Source organism: Mesocricetus auratus, unplaced genomic scaffold, assembly GCF_017639785.1.
Source record: "Mesocricetus auratus isolate SY011 unplaced genomic scaffold, BCM_Maur_2.0 Super-Scaffold_100028, whole genome shotgun sequence".
In the NCBI taxonomy this organism is placed as follows: Eukaryota; Metazoa; Chordata; class Mammalia; order Rodentia; family Cricetidae; genus Mesocricetus; species Mesocricetus auratus.
Genome location: NW_024429209.1, coordinates 6949342 through 6963303, shown reverse-complemented (window position 1 = coordinate 6963303; position 13962 = coordinate 6949342). Strand labels below are relative to the sequence as shown.

Genomic DNA, 13962 nt, shown 5'->3' with positions numbered 1-13962 from the left:
TCTTCATCTTCAGCCATGGAAAATCAACTCACAGTCATCTTGCAAATGTGACTCCTAGTTCCAACTGCTTGAATTATGGGTCATGACTCCATGTGAAGTTGTAAAATGAAATGTGGGGCTGTGAAACTTTGGCAACAGCAAAGGGGTTTAGAACTTGCAATAACCAAAATGTAATTCAAAGTCAAATACACAGTGATTCAGACTTTGCTGGCAGCGTTTGCCCATGTTGCATTGCATGGCTTCACTGTAGTCTTGAGTCTGAATGCAACACAGGAACTTTGCTCTTTGCATGTTGTCAAATCATAAAATGCCAACCACTATTGTCTGAAACATCTCAGCTCAGAGACAAGACTGTTTACTCTGTGTTATAAATTTCAGTCTTTTTATAGCACATGCTAATTTTCTGCTCTTATAGAAACATAATGATTTAATTGTGAAAAACAAGGACTTTTAGTATTTCCCTATTGTCATTCCTCAGAATGTTTACTATCAAATTAACTTATCTTTGTTTATCGCTATTTTTAAAGTTTTATTTATTTTATGAGTGTTTTGTTAGCATGTACATCTATGCATTATGTGTGCATCTGGTGCTGAGGGAGCCCTGAAGAAGGCGTCAGATGCCCTGGGACTGGAATTACAGATGGTTATGAACAATCTTGTGAGTGTTTGGTATCAGCTCTGGTCCTCCAGAAGAACAGCCAGTGCTCTTAACTCTCCAGCCCCAAGTTAGCATAACTTTGTATTACATTGTGTCAGAATGTTTGAAATTGATGTCTAAGTGACTGACTCCAGTTTCATTAAAAAATTGTTAAATGAATTTTGGTTTGGAATTAGAGAGAATTTTTGACAATATCTGAAATAGTCCTAAGACACACTTCTGCCATTTTACACTGTGTAGTTGTATAAAGAAGTATTGTCAGTATTGGTTATTATAAAATCAAATTTAACATTTATCAGAGTCATCGTTTATCTTTCTGTATCCAATATTTGGCCAATGGAAAGACACATCAGTGGATAACACCGTGTATTATACAAGCCTGATGACCTGAGTTCAGTTCCTGGATCCCAGAGTGGAAGGGGAGGACTTCTGAAGTTGTCCTGTGACCTCCACATGTATGTCATAGCACTCAAACAACATATGCACATATAATAATAATAAATATTATGTAAGATAAATATAAATAATGTAATTTAAAATATTAAAACCAAATATTCAGCCAAAATTTAATTCTTTATGCAGATATAAATATATCCATTACACTCGCTAGCTGCTCTCACAGAGGACCCAGGTTCAGTTCCCAGCACCCACATGGCCACTCACAGCTGTTTATAACTCCAGTTCCAGGGAATCAGACACCTTCTGAACAGTTGCACAAGTAAATTTTTAAAAAATTCTAAAAAAAGTTACAAAACCCAATTCAAAGATTTTGTTCATTTTAAGACCCACATTCAAGGTATAACTGCTTCTTAGAAACCCATATCTCTGTACCTTCAATGCTTACCCTTGGAGAGTTTCCCAGGGGTTGCTGTTTTTGCTAAGCTGGATCTTATCATTGTATTGCAGGTTTTTGTTGAGGAGAATTAAGGGAAACAGCCCAGGAGGCGGACTGCTGGGTCTTGGTGAGGACAGTGCTTGTTCATTCTACCTTGTGGGCTCTGAGACCTCAGGAGCACTGTCTTTCTAACAGGGATGGGCGGTTTCCTATCCCTATTAGATCAATTACTTCTAGCCAGCTTTATCTATCGCCCAATACACTCTACTTTCCTTTTCACGATGACTGTTAGGTAGCTCATTCATATCTTTGGCCTATGGTTTCCAAGAGCATGGAACTCTGTGTCTCTGTTTGTATTGACCTCACTCCTGATTGCGTTTTTAACTCTAAAATGATCAGCGCTCCCCCCCACTCCCTTTTAATAATCGGTTCTTGAGATGACCACTTTAGGAACAGCAGATGAGGATATCAAAGCTGCCTTAGGGAATTAATATGAGGTCAGCTCAGTGTGTGTGGAGCAGGGAAGAGCTGAGTCTTCCAGTTTCCAGACAGCAGCTTTCTGTGATGGCTTAGAATGGATATGGTCTGCAGACATCTCTGTCCCTGGCATGACCTCGTTTTCATGCCAGTGATGAATGGACTAGGCTCCGGTCCTGGTGTTTGGCCCACGTCTGTCCCGTTCCGGTCCTCCCCCCACCCCCCGCCGTGAAAGCTGATCACTTGTTATGCGCATCTCTCTTCAAAGAAGAGGAGCCAACCTGTCATTTAGAAGGGGAGATTTATCATTTTTAACTCAAGGAAGTGTTTTTATAGAGGGATAAGTGGTTGCTGGGTCACAGCCACACTGGCAGCTACTGAGATGCCCAAGCTGGTGAGAAGCCTGCTTTTTCCTTCGTGGTCTCTGAGGTGGGGAGCACAGATCCATAGCCAGAAGTGAAGGCAAATGGGGGTTGGTGCCCTGGGGACACATGGCTCAGCCCCTGGGCATATCAGTTCTTTCTTTGAATCCTTTTTGTACATTCCGATGAGCTGGAAGGTAGCCCCAAATAATGATGGTCTCAGTTGTTGCTTCTTTGGTCATGTCAGAAATCGAAGAAATAATCTCAACCACCCACCCCCCTCGCCTCTTTCAGACAAGGCCTCACCATGCAGCCCAGGCTGGCCTTGAAATCAGTATGTTGTTGGGAACAACCTTGCGCTCCTGGCCGTCCTGCCTCTGCCTCCCAAGTGCTAGAGTACCAGGAGTGCCATCATGCCTGGTTGCTGCAGTGCATGGGCTAGAACCTTGGGCTCCAAGTATGCCAGGTGTATTAGGTACTTTTCTCTTTGTGGCAAAATACTTGATGAGAAGCAACTTCAGGGAGAAAGGGTTTATTACAAATCTATCCGTTCAAGTGAGGAAGCCATGGCCTCAGGCCTGAAAGTGTGGGAGACCAGCTAGCCGGTCCTGTTGCTTAAGCAGCAAGGAAGGAAAGAGAGACAGAGACAGATAGACAGACAGACAGACAGACAGACACACACACACACACACACACACACACAGAGAGAGAGAGAGAGAGAGAGAGAGAGAGAGAGAGAGAGAGAGAGAGAGAGAGAGAGAGAGTGGGTGGGGTGGGGATAGCCCTCCCCACTGGCCCACTTTTCTGAGCAAGGCTCCATCGCCTGAAGGTCCCACAGCCTTCCAAACCACACCACCAGGGGACCAAGTGTTCAAACACATGAGCCTATGTGGGGACCTTTTTAAAATTAAGACTGCGTTTCCTTATTCACTGGGTGAGTATGTGGAGAGTAGAGGATAACCTGTAACAATTGGTTCCCTCCTTCCACTCTGTGGGTCCTGGGTTGGAACTCAGGTTTTCAGGCTTCTAGGCAAATGCCTTCACCTGCTGAGCCTTCTTGGCAGCCTAAGACATTGCTTTTCTTTCTTTCTTATTTATTTCTGAAGGTTCCTCTCCTTCCTTTCCTCCCAGTCCCCACATCTCCTCTCTGTCCCCCATACCCACTACTCCTCCATTTCTGTAATCACTATAACAATCCACTGGCTACAGTCACTCCTGCTACAGGCTCCCATCTAGTCCTGATGCTAATACTAGATGTGAGCTGTATTTTCTCCTCTTGAGCTTTCGTTTTAGAGAAAAAGTATGAAGTGAGGTTTAGACTCTACATGAGATCCAAACAGTTTATTAAATTTGTTCATCCACTCAGTTGTTCAACAAATGCATATTACGCTCCTGCTTTCTCTCCAAGGCTGAGTGTCAAGCATTGGGGGTCTCAGCAGATGAAACAGTCAGTTGGGGGCTGCAGCCTGAAGTGCAGGTGGCCTTCCTTCTGTACTGGCCCCAGCTCATCCGTGCCCCTACCCAGGAAGGACACTGAGGCGGGCCAAGTTGACCTCTCGGTTTCAGGGAGGGAGCCTTTCTCCGGGTCCTCCGCTGCTCTTAGGGACAGAATAGACAGGGAGGTGCCCAGAACCAGAAGTGAAACTTCACAACAGGCTTGTGAGCTCACAAGCATTGTCATCTCTGGAGCCTGAGAGAATGCCAGCTCAACTGCTCAGTTACAAGGCTCTCTGCAGGGCGTGTGGGACCCGAGCCCCTGCAGTCACTTTGCCCAGCTGGGCACCAAGACCAGCAAGGGATCTTTTGTGCTTCCCCCTCCTATCCCCCCACATAGAGCAGGTGGCCAGGAAGTCAGGCTAGTTTCAGGGAGTGTCAGCAACTGTGCATTGAGCTCACAGATGGACATCATTCACTTGGCTGTGGCCCCACCAGGCAGCTTTGCTGTTGTGTATCCCCAGGCTGTCCTCTGAGTTTTCCCTTAGTCACCTATCAGGGGGAGGGCAGGGACACCTGGCAGGGTTGCTCTGATGAGTCATCTCTGTGTTTCCCTCTGACCTCCATGGGGCTTCTTAACGAGAAATTGTTACAAGGCCCTGGGTATATAGGCACATAAAACAGGAATGCAAGCCAAACATCTACCAGAGCTAAATCATGAAGAAATCCTATGGTATACCTATGATTTACCACTTATTATTATTATTTTTTTGGTTTTTACGAGACAGGGTTTCTCTGTATTGTTGGAGGCTATTGGTCCAGCCCAGCCTCGAAATCACAGAGATCCGCCTGCCTCTGCCTCCCAAGTGCTGGGATTAAAGGCGTGCGCCACCACCGCCCGGCTGATTTACCACTTACTAAAGTTAAAAATAAATTACACACACTGGGAATGGATGTACCTGAGCTTTTTGTTTTCCTCCTTCTCAGAAAGCGCTAAATCTTGGCTTGAGATGGGTCAGTTGGTAAAGTGCTTGCTCTACAAGCATGAGGACCCGGATTTGATCCTCCAGAAGCCTTGTAAAAAAGCTGGGCGTTCCAGGCCTGGTGGCACACACCTCTAATCCCAGCACTCCAGAAGCAGGTGGATCTCTGTGAGTTTGAGCCCAGCCTGATCTACATCGAGAGTTCCAGGACAGCCAGGCTACATAGAGAGACCCTCTCAAAAACAAAACAGAGTAAAACCCCCTTCCCGAATCCCACAAAAAAAAGCTGGACGTGAGGGTGCTTTCTTGTAATTTCAATGTTGGGGAGGTGAAAGCAGGTGGTTCCTGGGGATCCCTGACCAGCCAGTATAACCTGCTTGGCAAACCCCAGGTTCCAGGGAGACCCTGTCTCAGAATCTCAAACCAGCCAACCAACAAAGGCAGACAGTACCTGAAGAATGATACCAAGCTGTCCTTTGTTCTTCTTGTATGTTTCATGTGCACAGTTATATCTTAACTCTTTTTTTGTTTTTTACCAGGCAGGGTTTCTCTGTATTGTTTTGGAGGCTGTCTGTCCAGCCCGGCTTCAAACTCACAGAGATCCACCTGGTTCTGCCTCCCGAGTGCTGGGATTAAAGGCATGTGCCACCACTGCCCGGCTATATCTTAACTCTTTTTTTTTTTTGTTACTGAAAGTAAAGCTAAGTATTTATTGTAGGAATTACTCACAAGATACCAAACCCAGAGGAGCCAAGCAGTTTTCAGCTGCCGAAACGGAAGCCGAACTCCAGGAAAAGAGCATATCTTAACTCTTGAATGAAAATGTGATATGTCAGGGCATCTTCAGTGTTAGTCAGAGTTGATCTTTTGATTTTGTAATTGTCAATGCTGAGAACAATGCTTCACATAAATACATGGAACAAAATGCAAAAGTATGGCTTGGGCCATTTCAGAAAGTATTGTGAATTCTGTCCTACTAATCCCAATCCCAAAATCATTTAACAATTTATGGTGTGTGTGTGAGTGTGTGTTCTGATCATCTCAGTATGAGAGCTCATGAGCCAGTGCTTACACGGAGGCCTGAGCAGGGCATTGGATTATTTGCTCTATTGCTCTCCATGATTGTGCTTTGAGATGGGGGGTGGGGTGGGTGTCAGACTCATCACTGTTTTGGCTGTCTGGCTAGCAGCTCTGGAGCTCCACCTGTCTCTACTCCCCAGTACTGCAGCATATACAGCCATGCCTTGCATTATTTTATTTTATTTTTGTTTAACACCGCTATATACTCCCACATCAACATGCTGCCTGACACAAACCCAAAGTAACAGGGTCAACCACTTCTCTTGATAAGTCAATTTCTTCCATATTTACCACAGTTGCAAAAATCTGGCTAACACAATTTTGGATATGAAAGAACTGAAGAAAGAGAATTCTCACGAGTCCTAAAAACCTGTTAGAGAAAAATACAACCAAAATGACTAAAACTACAAAAAAATAAAATGTGAAGAAATTACTTGTAGGATACATAGTTACTTACTTTACTGAGACTGAATGAGAATTGTGATGGAGATAATATGCCATGCAATAGCTATATGCTCTGACAATGAAGCTACAAGACCATTTCTAAAATATGAAGAATTCCAAAGATATGAGGAACTGAGCGAGTGAGATGGCACACTGAGCAAAGGTGTTTATTGCCAAGCCAGATGACCTGGGTTTATTCCCAGAACTCACACTGTGGAAAGAGAGAACCCCCTCCTGAAAACTGTGCTCTGATCTCTACATTAGCACTGTGATAGGCATCTGTTCAAGTGTGTACACAATAAATAAATAAACATAAAAAGAATGTGGCCGGGAGGTGGTGACACACACCTTTTTTTTTTTCCCCCCCCTCGGGACAGGGTTTCTCTGTATTGTTTTTTGTTTTGGAGGCTGTCCTGGAACTCGCTCTGTAGACCAGCCTGGCCTCAAACTCACAGAGATCCGCCTGCCTCTGCCTCCCGAGTGCTGGGATTAAAGGCAAGTGACAGGACAGCCAGGACTACACAGAGAAACCCTGAATGCCTTGCAAGTTGTTTTGAAATAGGTTAGGGTTCCATTCTGTTCTGAGACCATCTCTCTGCAGTCAGATGCTCTAACCCTGAGCTATATCCCTGAGGCCATCCCTCTGACATGCTTTTCCTGTCAGTGGAAATGCTATTTTGTTCCTTCTTGCTTGAATTAACTTCATTTAGGATTTTGCTCAAGATTTTTCTTCTTTCCTTCCTTTTTTTTGAGATAGGGTTTCTCTGTATTGCTTTGGAGCTTGTACTGGCACTTGCTCTGTAGACAAGACTGGTCTTGAACTCACAGAGATCCACCTGCGTCTGCCTTCTGAGTGCTGGGATTAAAGGCGTGCGCCACCAATGCCTGGTGTCTCAAGACTTTTCGGTAGTATATGTCAAAGTCATTTTCCTCAACTGAAGAGACTGGAAGAGCACTTTAAAAAAATGTGGTTTTAATGCGGCACACAAAAAAGATGGCAACCTTTTGTGGGGGTTTCTTGGCTCAGTTTCTGGCCTCGACTTATAATGGTCGTTCTTCTCCTCTTGGATTGCTCTGATCCCACTCACTTAGGTGGGCTTTAGAGAGATTAATAAGCTCTGCTAAGCATCATATGATCTTCCCAGCAGGAGAGATTGAGACAGGATTTCTCTGTGTTTAGGATACACCTTGAACCGTTCATCCCCTGTCTCAGTCTCCAGCATTTACAGGCATCCACCACCACACCCAGCCTCGGATCAATTTGTCTAGTGGCCAGTTGCACATTGAACCACAGGCAGGAAGAGATGATAAATGTCGGAGAGCTAGTTGTTCCTGTCTGTTGCCTGGCTTCCAATTCTGCTCCTTGTACTCAGTTCCTGCAGACTTGACCTCTGATCCTTGCATCTGGCTCAGGAGAGGGACATGTGGTAGGTTCCCCACCCCTGGCCTTTGAGTGTCCTCTGGGGCATTTCTTCCTCAGGCAGGTTCTGGAGAACAGAAGGGAAGAAGTGCCTCCATCACCTAAGAAAAGAGGTGGGCATTGGTTGTGGAGGGTCTGCTGTGAGCCTGTACAGCCATCTGCTGGCCATATGTTTTATTACACAGAAGAGAGGCCACAGTTCCCACCTTAGCCCATGGAGTAGATTAATCTTTTTTTTTTCTACCTAAAAAGATATATTTATGTTAAAATAATGATAATAACAGGAAAGAAATAAGCTTGGCGGTGGTGGCGCACGCCTCTAATGCCAGCACTTGGGAGGCAGAAGAGGCAGGAGGATCTCTGTGAGTTCAAGACCAGCCTGGTCTACAAGAGCTAGTTTCAGGACAACCTCCTAAGCCACAGAGAAACCCTGTCTCAAAAAAAAAAAAAAAAAAAAAAAAAAAAAAAGGAAAGCGTTTCTTTCTTTACTGTCTAGACATGTACACCTTTGTTTTTTATAGGACAGGGTTTTTGGTTTTTTTTGTTTTTTTTTTTACATAGCTCTTGTTTATGTAGACCAGGCTGGCCTCAAATTCACAGAGATCCATCTGCTTCTGTCTCCTGAGTTCTGGGATTAAAGGTGGGTGTCACCACGCCTAGCTACACCTTTATTTTTAGAAAACATAAGTAATGTGCACTTTTTTCTCACATTCCCTAGCTCAAGACTTAGCTTTGGATTCCACTTGGCTGGACACCAGAGAGTAAGGGCATTAATTCATCTTCCTATTTCTGGGTCTGGCTGTGTGGGGCAAGAGAGAGCCTGTGTGGGCTTAGTGCCCAGGATTTGTGGTTCTGCTCCCTTTTCACAGGAGAACGGACTCTGCAGACATGGACCTGGAGGTGGGGTGGTTACCCTGGCTTCCTGGGGTGGCCCTGTCCCATCACCTGAGCCATTCTAGGAGAATTGTCCTTCTCCGTAAGCAGAGACTGTGTCTTGGTTTCAGTTGCAGATGCAGCAGTGAAGGATTGGAAGCTGGAAGGAAGGAAACCCAAGTCAAGGAATCTAAGTGGCTTCTGGAAACAGTGTTCTAGAAGAAAGCCACACTCATGTTGCAGACTGACTGACAGACTGGTTGGAACCTCATGGTGGCGGAGAGTTGGACACTGTGGATGTGAGGCTAAAATTATCTCAGGTTCTCTTAAATACTAGTTGCCCGCCTCTGTGCCTCACCTAACATCATTTTCTGAATGTGTATATGTGTACATGTGTGTGTGTGTGTGTGTGTGTGTGTGTGTGTGTGTGTGTGTGTTTTCACATGGAGGCCAGAGGATAACCTTGGATGTTGTTCCTCAGGACTGTCTACCTTGTTTCATCAGTTTCTCTTTAAATAATTATTTGCTTACTAAAGAGTGGGGGAGTATGTGGAGGCCAGAAGACAACTGTGGGAGATTGTTCCTCTCTTCTATCCTGTGGGGTCTTGGGATTAAACTCAGTTCACCAGGATTAGTAGCAATCACCTATACTCAGTGAACCATCTCGATGTCCCCACCTTGTTTGGGGTAAAGATTCTTCTCTCACTGACCTGGAGTTTGCCAGATGGGCTAGCCTGGCTAACTAGCAAGGCCTGAGGATCTGTATGTCTCTGCTTTCCGAGTGCTGTGATCACAGGTGCATGCCATGCACACAGCTTTTCTACATGGCTTCTGGGGACTGGACTCAGGGCCCCATGCCTGGATGGCAAGCACTTTCGTGGCTAGAACCTTTCTGATGTATTAGCCTAGCACATCACTAGCTTCTAGCAACCCAAATCTAAGTGGGTGGTCAGATAACATTTGAGACTTATAATAGACTTCTTGGATTTGTTATGACTTACCTTCCCAGTGGTAATATATGAAAAATGCCTGGACTTATGGCTTTATTTTCTTCTGTAACTCTAAAAAATATCATAAGTCATATCCACATCGGAGCATGTTGTAGGGGGTAGTAGCCTGAACCTGTGTTCCTGGGCCATGTCCACCCATATTTGGCTCAAGAATAAATTCTTATTTCCTCTGATGTGTGAGCCACACTTTATGTCAACACTTCTACCTGCTGAAAAAAGTGGATGTTTCTGGGAGTCCTGCAGAGGAATGCAGACCTGCTGGCATCTTGGTATCTGTCCCAGGGACCTGTAAGCACAGAGGTTTCTGGTCTTAGATGATGCTCATCTGATGATGTTGTGTGTAGTCATGGGTTACAAGATCGGAAATGACAGGTGGCATGTACATAGAAAGTGTTACAAGCTCCCCTTTCATGTATTTCATAGTCATTTTCTGAGTACCTACTGTGTGCCAGGGATGTGCTCAGTGCAGGATTATAGGAGTGAACATGGCTCTTCAGTTACCGAATTTAGGGTCACTGTCTGTACTCCAAGAGGTCAAATTTGGTCATCTGTCCTTGTGACACCAATTAAAACATCCAAGTTAATAGCAAAAAAAAAAGAGTAAAAGGAGATTTAATGTGGTCACATTGGGAAAAGAGGCAGAGATCCAGCGACTCTCTCAAGTCTACCTTGGTGGTCCTGAAGTGAGATTAAAGTTTAAACAGAAGTTTGAGCAGTCCTGGCCAAGGTGTAGCCATGCCCACCACTGACCATCTTTGTCTGGGCCTCAGACTTATCCTGCAAAGTGAACATTTGACAAGTTGTGAATCTCTTTGTAGGAGACCAGTTCTCCCTCTGGCTGACACATGTTCTTATTTTCACCATGTGATTCCTGGGGAGGTTCCCATTTCATCAGGGCTCACTGTTTCAATAATCTAGCATTTACACTGAAAGATCCAAGTGTTCCTATTGAATGTCTTCAATTCTGCCAGGCCAGTTATTTTGCTTTCACGGTGGTGGTGGTGGGGGTGGAGTGGGTGGGCAGCAGAGCAGTAGAACATTACTAGCAAATCACAAGCACACATGCTCCCAGTGGGTGCAGGGAGTTGTGAGGGTGTGGAATAGTGGTCCCTCCAGACCTCAGGCCACTCCTTTTGGGAGCCATTTTCTTTCAAGTCACCACAGAGGGCTACCTGGATGGTGGGCCAAGAAGACATGGCCTGATGTATGACTGCACCCCCCACCCCTTTCCAGAGTAGTTCTAGAAAAAGCCTAGCCTGGGCTCAGGGCCATGGTTTCAGATGGTAGATCCAAGTCTGGGTTTGGGATCTTGCGGCTACAGGCGAAGGGGTAGAAGCTGGAGTACCTGCCTGGGCTCTGGGGGGGTGGGGTGGGGAGTTTCTCTCCGATGGACCTTGCCCTGAGCTCTCCTGTTGTATCCTGAGGTTTTCAAAGCCTCCTAGCAGCTGCCCTTGCACCTACAGTGTAAAGGCATGGAATGAATTCCTTTGGAAACACCTGCCTTTGTAGACTGGGGCATCTTCTCCAGCTAGCAGTGGGTGGGGTCATACCCTCTCCTCCCCAGTCCTCCCCTTCCCCCTCCCCTTTCCTATCCTTCCCTTTTTTCTTTTCTAACAGTTTCTTTTTACATATCTATCCCAGGCTGGCCTTGAACGTACAGGCATTTCTGATGGGAATTGGGGGGCACTGAGTGATTTATACTGTTAAGATGGGTCTGGATGCAGATCAGAAAGACCCAGTGGACCGACCCCAAGTCAGCGAGAGCACAGGGTGGAGACGATGTGCTGCTCCAACTGCCCGTCTGCTTCTGTCCCATTCAGCCCAGATGGATCTTACAGAGTGAATGGTAGAGCTTCTGGGGAATGAATTTGGTAGAGAAGACGGTGCCTTCTGGCCCCATAGTGTCTCCTCCGCTCTTCACCATCCCGACACTGCATTTCTTAAGTAGCTGTCTGATGTGGAAACTTTAAATGAAAGTGGGAGGAGGATGGCAAATGGCTGGCTCAGCGGACGGAGCGCATTCTGTGCAAGCATGGTTGTGGAGGAAGCCCTGTGATTATGTCAATAAAGCACTGTTGAGCCAATAGGAATCTAGATAGGTGGGACTAGGAGTCCAGGAGGACTCTGGGAAGGAGGAACACAGAGAGTCGAGATGTAACGCCATGGGGTAGGAAGCCCGGAAACTTCTCCGGTAAGAGATATACTTAGATTAACAATTATGGGGTAATTACTTAAGTCAGAGCTAGCCAGTAAGAAACAAGCAAGGCCAACAGCTTCATAATTAATATAGCCTCCTGTGTGTTTATTTGGGACTGATGCGGCTCTAGAACCAGGCTGGCGGGAAGGCTTCTCTCAAGAGAAAAGCTTCCCTTTACACATGGTGATCCGGGTTTGTCTGGAGCACACACAAAAGTTCCGTGTGGTGTTCTGCTTCTGGACTCTCAGCACTCCTCCTGGGAGATGGGAGGAGACAGGAGCATGGCCCATAAGCTTGAGGGGGGCATACTCTGGAGTACACATGGGGGGGAGGCAAGTAGTCTGGAGTACACAGTGTGGTAGAAGACACAAGGGAAATGGCCTCAACAAGTCAGATGGTGGTAACTCTCTAGAAAGTTGTCTTCCAGTCTCCACATGTGTATTGTAGCACATGCATTATTCCCCCATTGCGTGCGCACACCAACACACACACACTGTAAACTACCCACTGAACACACACATGCACACACATACACTGCACACACACACTATACACACAAATGTCATGTCAGTGAGTATCAAAGTAAAAATGGGCAGGGGCCACAGGGGCATTCTCACAGACTTGTATGTTGTGAAAAGTGATCATAGAGGACATTGGTTGTGGCACTGTCTAGAGGAATGGAAACTTGGAAACAGTCCAAGTGTCAACATCAGGGGCTTGGAAAAGTAAGTTGTGGTACAGATGGGAGATGTCAGTAGGCTGACAGCTTCCTTAGTTAAAATGAACGGCCTCAATGAATTGACATGCAAAGAGCTGAAAAATTGCGCAGAATCGGAAGGCAAGCATTTTAGGAATTTATATGTTGAGAAGAATGAAAACAGGGCAAAGGGAGGTGCACACTGCTTTCATCCATCAATGAGCAAATTAATGCCTCATTGTCTGAGAAATTCTTTGTAATCTCTCTGATCTAAGTTAGTGTCTGACTTCTATGGGGGACCCTTCCCTGACCCCTGTACTGGGTAGGAACATTTATATATCTTTCCTTCACGTCCCTTGTTATTGTTGTATGATTATATGGTTAATGTCCATCTTCTCCACAAGCCTCATTTATTCAGAGACTCATGCCACTTTCTTCAGTAAAGCATCTGGTACCTGGTCCAGCGCCTGCCACTTGCTGGATGCCCAGTGAATGAATGGTTTTCTGAGTAACTGCATCTTTGGGTCCTTGTTTGTAAAAAGGATAACGATTCCTTCTGCATGTTTGTAAAATTGAAAAAATGGTGTGTGTATGTGTGTGTGTGTGTGTGTGTGTGTGTGTGTGTGCGCGCGCGCATGTGTATGTGGAGGATAGTGATCAATCTTGGCTGTTGCTTCTCATGAACTGTCCACCTTGTGTTGTAAGATAGGGTCTCTCACTGGCCTGGAGCTCATCAAATAGACCGTCTGGCTGCCTGGCCAGCAACTCCAGGGACCCAAATGTCCCTGCCTCCCCAGAGCTGCTATTAAGCTCATGACACCATGCTTGATGTTTTATTTATGTATTTATTATTATTATTATTATTATTATTATTATTATTATTATTATTATGACAGAATCTCACTGTTTAGCCATGGCTGGTCTGGAACTCGCTGTATAGATCAAGTTGACCTTGAACTCACAGAGATCTACTGTGGTCCTGGACTAAAGCCATGGACCCTTAAATGTGAGCTCTAGGGGTTAAATTCAAAGCAAGTTGTTTACTAAACAGCCATCTCTCCAGGCCCATGACTCTTTCTTTAGACAGTTGTTAGAATTTGAAACACAATGGATGAATACAACCTATGAAAGAGGTGGGTATTAGGACCTGTTTATTTATTTATTTAGGATTACTTTGTTATTTTTTAATGTATACATATGTTTTTGCTGCATATATGTCTGTGCATCACACGTGTGCCTGGCACCCTTGCAGGTAAGAAGAGAATGTTATTCCCTAGGACTGGTGTTACAGTTTTGAGCAGACACGTGGGTGCTGGGAATTGAACCTAGGCCCTCTAGAGGAGTAGCCAGTACTCTTAACTGTTGAGCCATCTCCTGGCCCAGAACCTCAATTTGTTGAGTGTGTTAATGTTCCTGTACAAGAGAAATACCATGTGATCACCAGGTGGCGCTGTGATCGTTTGCTTGGGAGTTTCTTAACCCATCCGCTCAC

The 13962-nt window shown here is 45.4% G+C and overlaps 1 long non-coding RNA gene across 2 annotated transcripts in view; it reads left to right on the top strand.

Moving 5' to 3' along the window:
• Positions 1–13962, top strand: part of LOC110343265 — a 38533-nt gene that overhangs the window by 16183 nt on the left and 8388 nt on the right. The window contains exons 3-4 of one of the 2 annotated variants that reach the window (XR_005871655.1): positions 8412–8454; positions 8698–8865. This is a non-coding gene — a long non-coding RNA (uncharacterized LOC110343265). The remainder of the gene's footprint in view (positions 1–8411; positions 8455–8697; positions 8866–13962) is intronic. The other variant, XR_005871656.1, reaches the window with a different exon arrangement.